The sequence below is a fragment of the Silene latifolia genome, chromosome 7, assembly GCF_048544455.1.
Source record: "Silene latifolia isolate original U9 population chromosome 7, ASM4854445v1, whole genome shotgun sequence".
Lineage (NCBI taxonomy): Eukaryota > Viridiplantae > Streptophyta > Magnoliopsida > Caryophyllales > Caryophyllaceae > Silene > Silene latifolia.
Window position 1 is genome coordinate 126,175,903 of NC_133532.1, and position 17,950 is coordinate 126,193,852.

Consider the following 17,950-nt stretch of genomic DNA (forward strand, 5'->3'; position numbering starts at 1 on the left):
ATGTATTGATGTTTCCAAATGCATATGCGTAAAGTGTGTACGTTTTGCAAGATGAAACATATAATGCATTAGAAGTTATTGAATTGTTTTAATGGGCCGGGAACAATTAATAAGTTATTATAAGTTTTGAGAATATGTGTAGTATAAAAGGCAATTGGTGCTAATAGTTTTTGATGGGGCATATTCTGCACCGCTGACCAAGTCAACATATTGAGCAAGGTCAAAGATGTCCACAGCAAGTCAACGACTTAGACAGCCTAGCCGATGCCGCCCATCGGCCTGTCAACCTAGGTCCCGGCACGACAACCTGCCAGCCGGGACACATATCCGCGTACTCATATCCAAGACCCCTCGGCGGTGGGTCAACAGCGCCCGCCGGCCAGCCATAGGTCCCTCGGCCGAGGGGTAGATCAGTCTTTCCACCTGCTAGCCACTTGGCCACTTGGCCACTACGTGACAAAAGGTGAAGTCTATAAATACTCCTCAACCTTCATTGAGGAAAGCATCCAATCCAGAAATATACAACTTGACCTAAATACACTATTCATCTGCTATAATCTTCCTTATCTCTCTACAATATATTCCTAGCCAATTAGCATACAACTTATACCTCTAAGTTTACTGACTTGGGCGTCGGAGTGGGTACGCTTGGCACAAAGCCAAGCCCTCAGTTCGTTCATTGTTGCAGGAGAGGCCGAGAGGAACGATTAAGACCAAAGGAGAATCCAACTCAAGACATCATTCAACAAGCCACGGGTGGTAACTATACTTGCTCTGGAATTACACCCGGAACAGTTTTATACACACAAAAAGAAGAGAAGCAAATTAATATAATTTGGTGAGAATACTTATTGTTCTTAAGGAGAGAAAATAGAGTGTTCAACATCCATTACATATAATAAGAGTGAGACAAAGTTTGAGAGAAAGTGGCAATACTAATGTGTGTGATTGTACTTTACGAACTTTGTAATATCTTATTAGTGAATTAATTTGTCGAGAGAGCCGTGGTTTTTCCCTTAGTTGAGAAGGGTTTCCACGTGAGAAATTGTGATGTCATTTTTATTTGCTTTTACTTACGTTCATTGTTTGTGTTCCATCCCAATATCGTTGTTGGTGAGACTATTCCTACACCGGGTTTACAAGACGCTTCCCCAACATATTCCGTATGATATTATCATATGACGCATTCCGACCTGATGCTTACATAATTTGATCAAATCAATTACTCCGTATAATTTATATTTATATAATTAATAAAACATGAAAAAATGTCAAACTATGAAGACAAGTTATTCCATCCCATTAAACATTTGATCATTGATCAGATTGCCTATATGACATGAAAATTTAATCTCTAGTTCTTTCTCGCAAAAAAATTAAAAATAAAAAGTCACTTAGCCATTTTTCGTTCGCCATGGCGAGAATTTTGCTTGTTTTAGTATCGCTTTTGGTTCATCAACATTTTATTTCAATCGATGCACAAACAGAAATAACATACATCGATAAGGGTTGTACGGGTCTAGATTTTAATTACACTCACGGTGATCCATATGAAGAAAACCTAGAAACCGTTTTAATAGAACTTACATCCAAATCATCTTCTATCAAATTTTCTAATTACACAACCGGTGTTGGTTCCAACAAAGTGTACGGCCTATTTCAAGGTCGAAATGACATTGGCCTAGACGTATGTAATCAATGTGTAAAGGAAGCGACTCGAAATTTAGTTCAAAAGTGTCATTCAATTGGTGAAGGCATTGTTTGGTACAATGAGTGTATGTTACGGTATGCCAATCGTAATATCTTTTCTACATACGAGACATCTCCATTTGCCTATTTTCGGAGCACAGAAAAGGAACTCGAATTTGCTCCAGAGCTAACGAAAGCAATAAACGAGCTCATCAAGAAAGTCTCGGCTGATTCACGACATTTTGGATCGAGCGTGACTAATTTGACATTGTTGGAACAATTGTATAGTTTTGCACAATGTACCCCTGATATTAGCAATACTGGTTGCAACAATTGTCTCAAAAGTGCTTTATCTCAATTAAATCAATGTTGTAACACGAGTATACGTGCGACCGCTTTTATGCCTAGTTGTCAACTTAGGTATGACGTGAATCCCTTTTTGATCGACCCTCCACCGTCTCCTCCCCCTGGCCCGGCTGTCGACAAAGGTGAGTTACTATAGTGTAATATACTCATCTATTTCGAAATTTCTATCATTCGTTTTAGTATAAAACTATCGTATAAGAGACTTTTTAATTGTATATTAACTTTATTCAGATTCGGAAACAAGCAATAAGACATCATTGAAGCCGGGAATAATTGGAGCGATAGGCGGTGCTTGCGCTGTGGGATTGCTAGTTCTATCTGTTGTTATGTGGATATGGTTTTGCCGCAAAAAACCAGAGGAAGAGATTACTAGCAGAACACTAACAGGATCACCAAAGGGTTTTGGTAATGGTACCGGTAAGTTATCCAACATAACATAAACTAAACATATGGGGATTCGAACCTGAAACCTATTGTTGAGAATCTGATCGACATTATCTATTGATACAAAATACATTTAAGAATAAGAAACCATTATTTACTCTTGATCTTGTAACAATATCGGTTCATAAGTGGGTATCCTCTAACTAAATTTTTGTGATGAAACAGTAAGAGGTGGTTCAGAGAGTATTGGAGACACAAAATTTACAGAATACGATTTTGCGACGCTAAAAATTGCAACAAGAGACTTTTCAACTCAAAACATGCTGGGTGAAGGAGGTTTCGGTGTTGTGTACAAGGCACTCCATATCCCCTACAATATCACCTTTACTTGTGCATTCTTAACGTCATCTCTCATCTTTAAACACAATCGGCACGTTACACCATTCGATTTTACATGTATTTTCAACAGGGGATACTAGAGAACGGACAACAATTAGCCATAAAGAGGCTCTCAGGGCTCAGGACAGGGTACCAAGGAATTCATGCCGAAGCCAGCCTTTTGGCGAAGCTTCAACACAAAAATCTCGTAAAACTTGATGGATTTTGCTTGGAAGGAGAGGAGAAATTGCTCGTCTATGAGTTTATGACTAATGCAGGCTTGGATGGGTTCTTGTTTGGTATATATTTTCTCACAACTTTAACTTAAATTATCAGCTATAGATAATTACATTGTTGATTTATGTCATACTAGTATAATACTCTGCAATAGATGCAGGATGTAGGATACGTTTATGTTTTTAATGTATTACACTCTCTTCGTCCCGGTCAATTGTTATTTTCTTTGCTTTTGGCACAAAAATCAAGGAAAGAGGACAGAGTCACTTATTTAATGACAAGTAGGCCAAATTGAGTGTGAATGATCACATTCACTAAATACATTTCTAAAATAGAAAGGACAACAATTCGCGAACACACCAAAATGGAATAGGACAACAAATGACCGGGCGGAGGGAGTATATAATCAACTGGTAAAACCATAACTAGTACTAACCCCGTACAATGCATGCACTTCTTATTTAGGGCTTATTTTAGTGTATTTTTTTAGAGATTATAGACTTAAAATTGACACTCATATGTTTTGTCACATTTCTATCCTTGTATTTTGATACAAGGGAAAAAAAATTAAAGCCGTAAAAAGTCATAAAATGAGTATTTTAATGAAAAAACGTCTTTTTTATTGCCATGAAACTGATGATAAGTGTAATTAAAAATTATATTTTACCTTTTAACCAATTATATCATTTAATGATACACAATCATTTACTTAAAATAATTTGAGTTATAATCATAATATGAAAAAAATGAATTTTGGGATATTTGATACAATGATATAAATTAGCCCCGTGGTACAAAAAAGGACAACATTATCGGAATTTGGATAAAAACCTTTTTATTAATTGGTCAATTAATTTAATAATACGTGTTCGTTGAATTAATTAATTTTATTAATTGTGATAGACAAATTATTTATTAAAAAAATGGTGTTAATTATGATATATCAAAAAAATAATTTTTAGAAAATTTATTATATTGTTGTAAGAATATTGTGGTAAAATAAATCGTGGTAATCAAGATAAATCCCCCTTATATTAAAAGAATAAGATTTCTCCAAAATTTGCACGCCTAAATGAATTTGGCTATAATTGGGCTTTTATTATATCACACTACTACAAATACAGGCAACCACAACGGCCCTTTAACAACGCTTATTCACGAAAATCATCAAAACACGTTGTAGAATTTATTTCGCGAATTTTACCAAACTTAATTACAACGGTTATGTGTTGTTAGCCGTTGTTATTTGTTTTAACAACGGGTCATACTTAAACAACCGTTGTTAATGAAAAAACTAATAACAACGGTTAAATTTTAACCGTTGTTAATGGTTTGGCGCCAAATTAGTGAAAAGTAATCACAACGGTTATATTAGAACCCGTTTTTAATACTTTTTAACAACGGTTGTAATCTCAATAACCGTTGTTATTAATATTATGAAAATCTTAAGAACAACATATTGCTTTATTCTGCTATACGCTACAAACACAAACACAAGCTAATACTGCTACTATATCATCCTCCATTCCTCCCTGATCGTCTCTCTGTCTTCATCTCCGTCACTGTTGTCACGTCTTCTCTCCCTCATCGCGCGTGTTTATCAATCAGGTATATATATGTTTCTTAGCAACGCTTATTATAACTAGATATAGGATTTTTTGGGTTATTATCTAATTTGTTGATAATTTAGCTTAATTGCTTTCCTGAATTTCGTTTATTTGTTTGCCTATTATTGTATTTTCTGAATTAGTTGCCTATTATTACGAATGTAGAATAATGACTCGAACTTGGATGATTGATGCAAATATGAGTGACCGCACCTACAAGGATGGTTTAGCTGAATTTTATGAATTCGTTTCGAACAATTTGAATGGTTCTTCTAGTATTGCATGTCCTTGTGAAAGATGTGGTAATATTAGCTATATGGCTTTTCCGGACGTTAAAATACACCTAGAAAAGTGGAGATTTAGTCGATCCTATACACTTTGGATTTTTCATGGGGAATCATTAGAGGAAGAGAATAACTCTGAAGAAGATGATGTTGAGGTACACGAAAGGCTAACTGATGATCCTGAGTTTGCCGAGTTTTTTGAGTTGGAAGAGTTGGAAGTAGAGAAGTTGAATGTTGGGTCTATAGATAATGAAGAGAATGATGATGAGTCCATTGCTTTTGAAGATGTAGGTGATGACACTAGTAATTGGGATGACCTTAACAACATGTATGAGAAGTTGTGTGAGTCTGAAGCACCTCTTTATCCTGGTTGTAAGTTCACAAAAATGTCGGCTGTGGTGAAGTTGTATAATATCAAGGGGGCAAATGGGGTGAGTGACACGTGTTTCACTAGTTTTTTAGCCTTAATAAAGGAGTTGCTTCCTGATGGTAATGTTCTACCTGTTAAGACATATGAGGCGAAAAAACTAATAAGAGGAGTGGGTATGAAATATGAGAAAATACATGCATGTCCAAATGATTGCATATTGTATCGGAAATTATATCAAAACTTAACCAATTGCCCTAAATGTTTGGAGTGGCGTTATAAGGATAAGGAAGGGATCCCGGCTAAGGTGTTGTGGTATTTTCCATTGATACCAAGAGTCATAAGGATTTATGCGAATCCCGATGATGCAAAAATGTTAACTTGGCATGAAACAGGAAGAATAAATGATGGAAAGCTAAGACACCCGGCAGATGGTAAGCAATGGAAATCGTTCGACGCTAAGTATCCCGAGTTCGGCAATGAACCTAGAAACTTACGTCTAGCGCTGTCCACTGATGGAATGAACCCACACGGAAACATGAGTAGCCAACATAGTACTTGGCCGTAGTGTTGGCTATTTATAACTTACCTCCATATGTGTGCATGAAAAGAAAGTATTTGATGTTGTCGTTGTTAATTTCCGGCCCTAAACAACTTGGAAATGATATAGATGTATATTTGGAACCTCTTTTAGATGATTTGCGATTGTTGTGGGATAGTGGGATAGAAGTATTTGATGCATATAAGAACGAAACTTTCAATTTGAGAGCGATGTTATTGTGTACAATAACCGACTATCCGGCTTATGGCGACCTTTCTCGGGCACACAGTTCATGGGAAAGAAGCTTGTCCATTGTGTGGGGAGGATATCGAGTCCGAATACTTGAAGTCTTCTCGTAAGTATGTGTATATGGGAAATAGGAGGTTCTTGTCTCATGACCATTGTTATCGCAAGATGCAGAAAGCATTCAATGGAAGACAAGAACTTCGTCAACCTCCTAGAATTTTGAGTGGGCATGAAGTTTATCAGAAAGTAAAGCATATTGAGATAGATTATGGGAAGAAGAGCGGCTCTAAATTGTCTACTCGTGGGTATAAGAAAAGATCCATATTTTTTGATAAACTTCCATATTGGGCACGACTGGAGGTCGGCATTGCCTCGATTTCATGCACATTGAGAAAAATGTCTGTGATAATATTATCAATACCCTTCGGAATGTTCCTGGTAAAACAAAGGATAACGCCGCAGCTAGGGAAGATATGAAAATGATGGGTATTAGGCTAGAGTTGGCACCACAGAAGAGAGGTAATCGTACATTTTTACCGCCAGCAGCTTTTACCCTTTCACGGAATGAGAGAAAAGAGTTCTGTGCATGCTTGAATGGAATTAAAGTGCCACATGGTTATTCGTCGAACATCAAAAGCCTAGTGTCGATGCAAGACCTAAAACTCACCGGGTTAAAGTCACATGATTGTCACACTTTGATGCAACAATTACTACCTGTGGCTATTCGTTCCATTTTACCTGAAAAGGTAAGATATGCTATAACTAGATTCTGTCTCTTCTTCCAGTCCATATGCGAGAAAGTCATCGATCCCGATGACGCGGATTCATTGCGGGACCTCGTTGTAACCTCTCTTTGTCGAGTTGGAAATGTATTTTCCACCCTCTTTCTTCACTATCATGATTCATCTGACCATTCACTTGGTTAGGGAGATTTTGTACCTTGGGCCCGTGTACTTGAGATACCAGTATCCTTTCGAAAGATTGATGAAAGTCTACAAGGACTATACATCTAATCGGTATCGTCAGGAAGGTTGTATTGCTGAACGCGCTATTTTAGACGAAGCTCTTTCATATTGTTACGCTCATCTCTCCCCTGAGGAGTTGATTGGCGTTCCTAAGAATCGTCATAGTGACTGGATGACCGGAAAAGGTATTAGGGGCCGGGTTGAAAAAATTGTGACACGTGAAATGTTGCATTTAGCACACATGTATGTGCTAAACAACGAAGATGAGGTGCAACCTTATATTCAACAACACAAAGATGAGCTCAAATACGATCACCAAAACAAGACCGAGAAGTGGATTGCGAACGAGCATACGAAGACGTTTCCGGAGTGGTTTAGGAATATTGTCTTACGTGTCTTGATCAAACTGGTGATGACATCTCTCCTAGGTTACTACGTCTTGGTTTAGGTCCAAATGCCAGGGTCACCTTTTACAACAGTTTTGCCATTAATGGATATACTTTTTACACCCGCGAGCAAGATGAGGTGAGCACAATGCAAAATAGTGGTGTGAGTTTTGAATTTGAGGCAATGCACTTTGCTACTTCAAAAGATAAAAAGCCTATTTGGGGAAAATGCCTTTATTATGGTGTTATTCAAGAAATATTGGTACTAGATTACATTGATTTCACAATGCCTTTGTTTCGATGTAATTGGGTTGATAACAACATCCATTGTGTCCGAAAGGATAAGATGGGATTTACGTTGGTCAATCTGGGTAAGGTTGGCAATAATAAGGATGATCCTTTCATAATGGCATCCCAAGCTAAACAAGTGTTCTATGTCACCGATCCTATGGATAAGAAGTGGTGCGTTGTCTTGTCTATAAGGAAAAGAAGGAGTAGTCCATCCGATAATGATGATGATGATCGGGATGTCGTTTTTGAGGGAATGGATCAGTCTACCACCGTATCTTATTTCGACGATGTTGACACCGAACATGAGGACACTTTGAAAGCATCTATATGCGTGATGACCATGGTGAAGGTATTTGGGTTAACGAAGAAACTATGACATCCAAGAAACGTCCCCGATCCCGAGATAGTTCATCGGGACACATACGGTATATGCATGCATTTGGTGTAAGTTGTCTTATTTTCTTGATCTTATTATTAGATGTGGATCTTTGGTGTTGAAATTCTTTGAATAATGTATTGTTACAGGTTTGGTAATGGAATTACGATAATTTTTTAAAAAAAGAGGTTCAACAATAACAACGGTTATATTTAAATTACCCTTGTTAATACTTTCAACAACGGGTGTAGTACCTCTACCCGTTGTCAATTATTTTTTTGACGTATTTCATTTTGGCGCAAATTTGGTGAAAATATATTACAACGGGTATATGTTACCCGTTGTAATAAACTTTTGACAACGGTTGACTTTTATTGACCCGTTGTTATTAACATATAACAACGGTTCTTATTTGAGCACCCGTTGTTAATAGTTTGTCTTAATAAAAAACTAATATAGAAACCCATCCAGCATGCCATACACAAACTAACACACACAACATTATTACTCCAACCGTTGGTATCCTGTGTTAATCCTTCTCTCTTCCTCGCTTTTTACATTCGTCGCCTTGATTTCGAAACCAGAATCCGTTGCCTTCCCTTATCATCCTGCTCGTTCTCTTTATCATCATCATCAACAGGTATGTTCACTTTAATTTTGTGTTTCGTCATTAGGGTTTTAAGACGATCATCTTGTTTCTTTTTTCATGCATTTGTTTGTTTTTCGTCTTCTTTGTTATCTTTATCATCCCGCATCATCTACTTTACTCCTCTTATCAGGGTTTAGGATTTTAGAAGCTCAATCTGTTGTTTTAAGTTTTCATTCCTATTAGGGTTTAGGGTTTTAGATAATACTCTGCATGTACGTTGTTAAGTTGTTCATATCCAGCTATATCATTCATATTTGGTTTTTAGGATTATCATGGGTGAAAAACGTAAAAGAAGTCAAAAGAATAATGAGCCTGGTGATAATAAGCCTGGTGAGAGGGATGCTACGAAGTGCAAGAAAGTCCTTGCAGCTATAGCCGCTAAACGTACCGTTCGAAATAACATGGAGTGAGAAGGGTTTCCCTCTTTTGGTCCAAATGCGGGTCTTTTCTCCAGTTGGATTGGTGCTTGCACAAGACAGTTTGTGCCTATCCATTTAGAGGATGTTAAAAGTTTGAATCCAAAATTGGCGGAGTTATACTTGGCTCGTATAAAGGAAGGCTTTATTATACCCGATGAAAGTCATGATGAGTATTTAATGCATAAGGCGGTGATGTCCACGAGGGCGGTGGAAGTGTGGCGTTGCTAGGGATTGGTTGTATGTGGACAAGGCAACGGGGAGATGCGTAAGAGCCCACCGGAAAACAAGTGTCCCACCATCAAGCAGGAAGAATGGGATCTTTTCAAAAAGATGAGAACTGCGAGAAGTTTCGAGTTAAATATCCTCGCCTTTTAACGATTTACCTATCATTTTTTTAATTAATGAGTCCTTTATATAATCTTTTTATTATCTCATCTACTTGCGCTTTTATATAATTATTTGAAGGCCGTTAGCAAAAGAAATCGTGCTAACATTTCATGCAAGAAGGGGAAATTCTATGGTTCTCGAGGCGGTTCTGAGAAAGATAGAAGAGGACCTCGTAAGTAGCATGCATTATTGCCCCGTGAGACTTTATTTTTTTAATCACACTTGGACTTGCATTGATACACATTTACGTGTATAAATGTTACCATGTTAATGTGTAGGTGGCAAAGGGAGTGAAAGAGGTGGATCGGCATGTAACTTATAAACATGGGCACACGCCTAAAGGATCCCGGTCGTCGCATGACAAATACGATGTGGAAGTTTTGGCCAACATAGTAAGCATTATTTTATTAAGACGAGTTCATTACTAACTTTATTATTTTAGTCACAAATATAATTTGAAGTTTATTTAATATATTATAGGATAACGTATTGAAAGAGGTAGAAGAAGGGAAATTCACTCCCGGTGGTCGTAATGACGTTCTTGCTAGAGCGATCGGCCGACCCGAACATCCAGGTCGTTTGAGGGGCGTCCGTTACAGGTTGGAGTAACGAAATATTATGGGACAACTGCCCCGATAAAGAAGAAAAGGAAGACTAAGTCCGAGAACGCCGACATGGTAACATTTATTCTATTATTTTCATTTAAGTTCAATTCACATGTTATTGTTGGGATAAAAATTGCCGACACATTACATTCTTGGCAAGCGACTTGATTAATGGCATCCGTACTACTAAAGCTGAATGCTTTGGAGGTAAGCTTTCCGAAGAAGAAGTGAAGATGATGGAGGATGTCATTTCTAAAGGGGTAATAATAAGGTACAACAGATTGGTGAAGAGGCCGCTACTACCTTGGCAATACATGAGAAGGAAGTATCGGTCAACGAGATTCAGAAAGATCAGGTACCTAATAATGCTTCTGAAGTTGTAACAACTAAAGCCGATCAGGTACCTAATATACTTCTTTATTTTTCTTTTGTTTTTTTTTTGGGTAAGATCGGGGGTGTGTTCACTTTGCCAACTTCCGACATGGTGCCATTGAATTGGTTAATTTTATTAGGTAAATAATGGGTCTGAAAAGGAGATGCAACTTGATGAGAAGACGGTGATGGAAAAAAAGCATACATCCCCTTCAAGTCGGTTCCCTGTTTTTGTAAGGTATGCATGAAGTGTTTAATTAGTTAAATTTATATGAATGCTGAAGTTTGTGCAAAAATCGGCCTGAGACAGAAAGCGTTTTTGCAAAATCTTTTGAATGCTGAAGCGTTTTTGCAAAGATATATATAATAATGTATATGTATGTGTATATTCTTCAGGCCGTAAACAATAGGCCAGTTATTCTTGCTGACCCTAATAGAATCGAAAAGCCACATGTGCGTGTTGGCCGGGGTCTCGTAGAAAACAAATGCAGCAGAAATGAAAGCGTAGTTATTCATGGCGAAAAACTTTTGCCGAATCATACAATAGTAGAGATAACTACAGTCTTTCCAGGCCATGAAAACTTTCCACTGCCTGTCCCAGTTCGTGACGACATTACCATTCTGGGAGATGCGCTTGGAAGTTTCATCCAATGGCCTAATACTCACATCTACTTGGCGAAGATGTCTCCGCCGCCTCCGCCTGAGCAGCGGAAAGCAGTTGGGGTTAGAAGAAATACCTTTATATATATATATGTGTTACATTTTTAATTGTTGAATGTTTTTATATGTTAAATTTATATGTTATTTTTTTTTTTGTAGGGAACAAAAAGGCGGCTTTGGCGGATAAGCCTAAGTCCACGGACATGCCAACGACCTCGACTTCACAACAACTTGATGAGGTATGTATTTAATTAACTTCTCCATTTTTTAAAAAATTAACCTCGCCCCTTTATTTATATTTTTCTCGTATTTATAAAAAGCATGGTAATTTTGTGTAGGGGACAAAAAAGACCGATAAGCCTAAGTCCCCGGTCTTACACGCTACTACTACCTCATCATTGAAAGAGCAGTTGACGAGGTATTTAATTAAGTACGCTTTTATTTTTATTACTCCAACTAGGATATGTTACCTTTGGATTTTTTATTATTTTAATTATCTATACTACATGTGTAGGCTGGTGGTAGTAGCACCACATCAAAGACTCATTCTTTCCCGGCCGTGAAAGTTAGGAGTATAAACTCCACAAAATATAAAGGGAAGGATTACATGCAAAAAGTAAGAACGGGGACGATGATGAGACTGTATGAGGAGGCTGGCCATCGCATAGCCTCCGAGCAGCGATAATTATTCCGCTCGAGGAGGATATTCTAGGGGTGAGCGCCAAGCATGCATATCATGGGATCGCTAGCCGTATGGGCTGGACTAGACCAGATTGATATAGCACACATATTTGTTTGGATGAAATAAGTTTCTTAATAAATAATTTCATAGTCTAATATTTCGACTACTAGTATAGGTAGATAGTGTTTTAAATACCGGAATTAATACCATAATAATGTAGGATATTGCAAACCAGAGTGATCCCCGAGAAGAATATTCCATCTGATCAATACGGATTCATGTGCCCCTATGTTTTATCTTTATTTATTCCGGATTTCTCGTTCGAACAACGGGTAGATTATATTGCTCAAAGAATTGGCGACAACCAAGAAGGCGATTTTTGGCGTTTATAATGAAAAAGGGTAATAAACAAATTAATATTACGTTTCCCCCTACAATTGCATTTTCATAACTAATATATGTACTTGTTAATAATGATGATGTCTCTTGATGTAGGACTCATTGGGTGCTAGCGGCCATCATGCCGACAAAGAAAAAGTTTTACGGTTGGACTCTTTACATCATCAACCAAGCGAGACTTTTAAGCACTTGATTAAAATGTAAGTTTGTAATACTAATTTATTTATAATAACATTTTCAATTTTTATTTATAGAAAAAAGCTCGTTCATATTTTTGCCCCTAAAAAAAATAGTTTCTGCCTCCTTTTTTATTTTTTAAAAAAAGGGCCTTTAAGAAGAAAAGAGCAAACGAGGAGGATCAACCCACGAACGATTCGATGTTGGCCCCGATTTTTTTACGATAACGAGGGGTACGTGCTCAAATACAATAACATTAAGTGCAAAATCTGTGTTTAATACTAATACAATACCTAAAGTTCAAGATTCTGATGTGAGCCTTCTCTCGTCTGTTTTTTTTATGTAATAATAGGCCCCTCGCCAGCCAGATAGCATACAATGTGGATACTACGCTTGTCGGTTCATGTTGGAGATTATTAGGCGAAGATATCTCGTTATTCCAGAAAGGGTTAGTAATAATTTAAACATGTGTTTATTACTTTTTTTAAATTAGAGCTAATGTTGTCTTGCAATTGTTGCTATATATACCATGATGTTGCTAATGTTGTCTTGCTTGCCGCTATATATACCATAATGTATTCTCTTTGTTTTTTCCGCAGTATGTAATCAACCAGATCCACGACAGTTGAGCAATACTCAAGTATAGATATAGACGAGGTAAGAGACATGTGGGGCAACTACGTCTTAGAATATATATAGATAGAAATGCATGATACTATACTCACAGTTTAGATCAGCTTATTAGTAATTTTTTTGTTGAAGTTAGGGAATGATTAATTAGTTCATGTAAATTCAACTCCTTGTAATTATATATATATGATCTTTTTTGTTGTATGTGGTTGAATTGAATCTATTGAGTTCGATGAACCCAAAGCTATGATTTATCTTTGGTCTTTGGTATATGGTCTTTCTTGATATATGCAGGTTTTTGAATGGCATGAAACAAATTTAATTTTTCAGAACATTAGGTGTACGTAATAAAAACGGTTACTAAAAAAAACCGTTGTGAATACCTTTCACAACGGTTAATAAAAATAACACCGTTGTGAATGACATTTACAAATACCCGCTGATATAGGACCATTTTGCACTCTTTTTCTCTCTATTTTCATGCATATTCGACCCCATTTAAGGCGGTTTTGTACCCCCTTTACTCTCGATTGTAGTCCCGATTCCCTTTACTATGACACTTTGGCCCCCTTGCAGAAATTGAGGCGGGAACGGGCGAAATTAAGCTAGAAAGACGGGATTTCCAAGCTATGCATGAAAGATGAAGGAAATTATGCTGAGGAGTACCCTCAGCCGGTAGGCCGGCAGCCGGCCAGCCGGCTGGGAGTACATATTACAAGGAAATGAAGGAAGGAAGCTGGAGAAGCATCCCCAGCCGGTGGCCCGGCGGCCGGTCAGCCGGCTGGGAAGGCACATTGCTGAAGAAACAAAGAATTTGGAAGAAAGTTACAGAAACCTCCCAGCCGGTCAAATGACCGGCCGGCTTTACCGGGAGTCCCTCCAAAGGCAAAAAGTCAAGCTCCAAAGTCAGTCAATTTTGCCCTTGCCCGGTCAGTGACCGGCGGCCGGTTGACCGGCCGTGCACACCTGATGACTTCAAAACTTCAATTAAAAACCCAGGAAACTCCCAGCCGGTCAAATGACCGGCGGCCGGTTGACCGGCCGGGAGTGCATCTACGAGTTTCAAAGCCCATTTCCATTTTCAGTCCTAATCCTTGTATAACCTATATATACCCCCTCTTAAACCCTTTTGTACACACAACCCTAGATCCAGAATTTTTACCCTTTCAAGCTTTAAACTTTCTTAATCTCTTTGTTAATCTTTCCTTAATTAAAGTAGTTCTTCAATCAATTAGTGATTGAACTCGGGTTTGTAAGAAGATTGAAGGATTTCCTTCTTTATTATTTCTATCCAAATTCCTCTTTCACTATTTTGTTGGTATTATTTCTCTCCCTATTTTCATTTGTTTACATTTTGTTCATCTTTTATGTTTGTTTGATTGTTTATGTTAAAATTGTTGTTGTTGTTTGTTTGTTGTTGTTGTTAATTCCATCATTGCTTATCTTATCATTGTTCATCTTTCCTTTGTTTGTCTTTCATTTGTTCATCCTTGGGTAGTTGTCCTCAAAGACCTAATCTTTGAGTTGAATTGGTTAAAGATTGTGTCTTTAGGTTTAATCCCTCTTGTTATTAGATTAAATCATCTCTCCTTTCACCCATTGTTAGATTGTTGCATGTTTAGTAGTGAATTTCATCTTCCCACCATGTTTGTGACCAAAGTTTCCATCTTTATTGTTTATTTTGCAATTAGGACCATGATTAGTGAGTAGTCCTCCACTAGGGCTCGGTTTGACCCAACATGAGTAATTTCATTAATTGAATTTCTTAAAGGCTAATCATTTGGGGAAATTGGTGAGGGTAGGTTAGAGGATTGACTTGGTTTATGGGTTGACTTTTGGGTAGTGTTGACTTACGACCCTTGACCACCAACGAGAGTTGGTTAGGTTGTGATTTGGATACCCATGATTTGACCCTATTGTTGACCTTGGTTGAGACCGAAAGGGAGAACCGGGGTAGAATACCTCTAATCTAGCGTTTGAAATCGACCCTCGAGAGAGGGAGTGGGATGACCCGGGAATTGACGGGGCTTAATGACCTTAGCAAATATTGGACTACCTTGGGAATAATGCATGTTTTTAGGGTAGTCGGGTATTGAGTTAGGGATTCCGACCTTCGAACCCGAGAGGGGGGTTGGTGGGTAGTGCTAGTGTCCTATTTCGAACCCGAGAGGGGGGTCTTAGGCGAATTAGAGCCGTCACCTCCTCACCTAACTACCTTAGTGATTAGCCTAGAAATTTAACCATGTGGAATTGCGAATAGTTTGGGAAGAACCGAGTCCTAGGCCTTTTTAATCATTTGAATTACAACTTATCTTTCGTTGTTGCTCTTTCACCCTGCGTTTGTTTAGATTGCATCTCATTTCATTTTAGGTAGCATTAGTATATCAACCATCATCTTTTATTTTCGACTTAGCTAAACGATCGGATTAGAACAATTAGTAATCTTTTCAACTCCTTGTGGGATCGACCCTTAATAGTGTACAACGATAAAATCGTGCACTTGCGAGGTATAGCTTGATTACCATCACCCGCGCATAATATTCAACAACAGGTTTTAATCAAAGAACCGTTGTTAAAAGTATTCACAATTTTGGAGGTAAAATTACAACAACGGGTATTAAACAAAGAACCGTTGTTACTAACAATTTCAACAACGGGTATTTAACATAAACCCGTTGTCAAAAGACTTCATAATTTTGGAGGGAAAGTTACAACAACGGTTATACATACGACAACCGTTGTTATATTATTCCCTCCAAAATTTTGAAACACTTTCCACAACGGAGAACACCCAACAACAACGGCTTTTAACCGTGGTGAATACTTTAGACAACGGTTTCACTAAATAAGCAAACCGTTGTAAATACCTTCTACAACGGCCGCTTTAACAACGTCCGCTTTTTTATTTTACAACGGTTTTTACCCGTTGTTATAGGCTGTATCTGTAGTAGTGTCATATCTGTAATTGATCTTGTAATATATCATATCTATTATTAGACTTTCGTTATATTATATTTACATCTGGGTTACACTGATTTTTTTCTTTTTTCCACCGATTAATACAAAATATTAATTATAATAAATTTACAATTAAATTTTAAATTTGAGTTAAATATCATTTTTATTATTATTTTCTTTAACGTTTCTATCTAAAATACCGCGCATTTGTGAGGGATCTATACTAGTAATTTCATTAATTTATTAAATAATTCTCATTTGTTTCCTCAGTTGAGTTGATATACTTTAGAGGAAAAACTTTTGCGAGATTTATTCTCTTAGCATATATATGAAATTGTAATCAATCTTACGAATTTAATTTAACATCTTATTTGCAATTTATGTTGCTAAGATCCAAGAAGACGTCGACTTTTAAATTGGGTAATACTTGCAAAATTATAATGGGGATTGCAAGAGGACTTCAGTATCTCCATGAAGATTCTCGACTCACTATTATACACCGTGACCTTAAACCGGGAAATATTTTAGTGGACAAGGAAATGAACCCCAAGATTGCTGACTTTGGCTTGGCAAGACTCTTGGAGGGTGCAGAGAAGTACTTCTTGATTTAAAACTACTACAATTCCTATAGGCGAGAACTTCACGAATGCTATCTCGCCTATAAAGATAATGCTATTTGAGAATAACTGTTTATTGGCGGTTTGATTTATGTAGAGGGTATATGGCACCAGAATACATGATGACAGGCGAATACTCAGATAAAACCGATGTCTATAGTTTTGGAATCATGCTTTTGGAGATTGTGAGTGGTCAGAAGAACAGAATGTTTCACCAATCACCCCAAAAGAAGGACATTGCAAATCAGGTAAGTTCAATCGCTCAGTGACGTAAAATAGAATTTTTTCTACAACTTAATTATATCATCATATGTTAATAAACTTTGTTTCACCTAAATTGAAAGGCATGGAGACTATGGTACGAGGAGAGATCTTTCGATTTAACCGACCCCGTAATGATCGACAATTGTTCGACCAACGAGGTGAAGAGGTGTATTCAGATTGGGTTGCTATGTGTACAAGAAAATGCAGAGAAGAGACCCACCATGGCGTTAGTAGTTTTCATGTTAACCGGCTCTGTCGATCTCCCGATGCCATCAACACCGGCCATGTCCACCCATCAAGCTAGAATGCCTGTGACTAACAGTGGCGGCCAAAGTAGTATGGTTGATCAGTCGTCTACCAACTCTGTCACCACGGGAGTAAACGAGACTCAGGATTTGTACCCGAAACCGAGATGATTTATATTCTACATATATTTGCAAAATCAGCAAAGTGTTGATCACTACTAACTATCTACTATAGGATTTCACATTATATTTCCGTTTGTTTTATAGCTCAAGTGAGATGTGTGATTTGCAATGACACTGAAAGAAATTTCATAACAATGTTATTTTATTTAGTTTGGCCGAGACCTGAATTTCGCTTATCATTACTCCAATCAGTGATTAGTTCAAAAATATAATCAGAATCATCTCCATACAAAGGCTGTTTGACTCACGATTCGATCTCAATTCTTTGAGATATTGTACTTTGTTATTTATTATCTCCACTACAAATCCCTCTAGGCTCCATATGCTCTCTATATTTAATCTACGAAACCTCCAAGATTTGTTTGTACAACTTGCTATTTGTTTGTTTGAAAATCGTCTACTTGCCCATGTGAACAATAATACACTAGTCAACTTAATAATAGACAATCAAATTATTCCAAGTTGGTACTTTCATAAATCAAATTATTGTTCCATTTTGCCAGAGTTTATGTTGACTTAGTTAAAGAATTATTCTACAGACTACCATAATGATTCCACATGAACAAATTCAACGTAAAGCTAATTA

General features: G+C 37.3%; 1 pseudogene; it reads left to right on the forward strand.

Moving 5' to 3' along the window:
- Positions 1 to 1,414: 1,414 nt before the first annotated feature.
- On the forward strand, positions 1,415 to 17,352 carry LOC141590765 (cysteine-rich receptor-like protein kinase 26; annotated as a pseudogene).
- Positions 17,353 to 17,950: the final 598 nt, after the last annotated feature.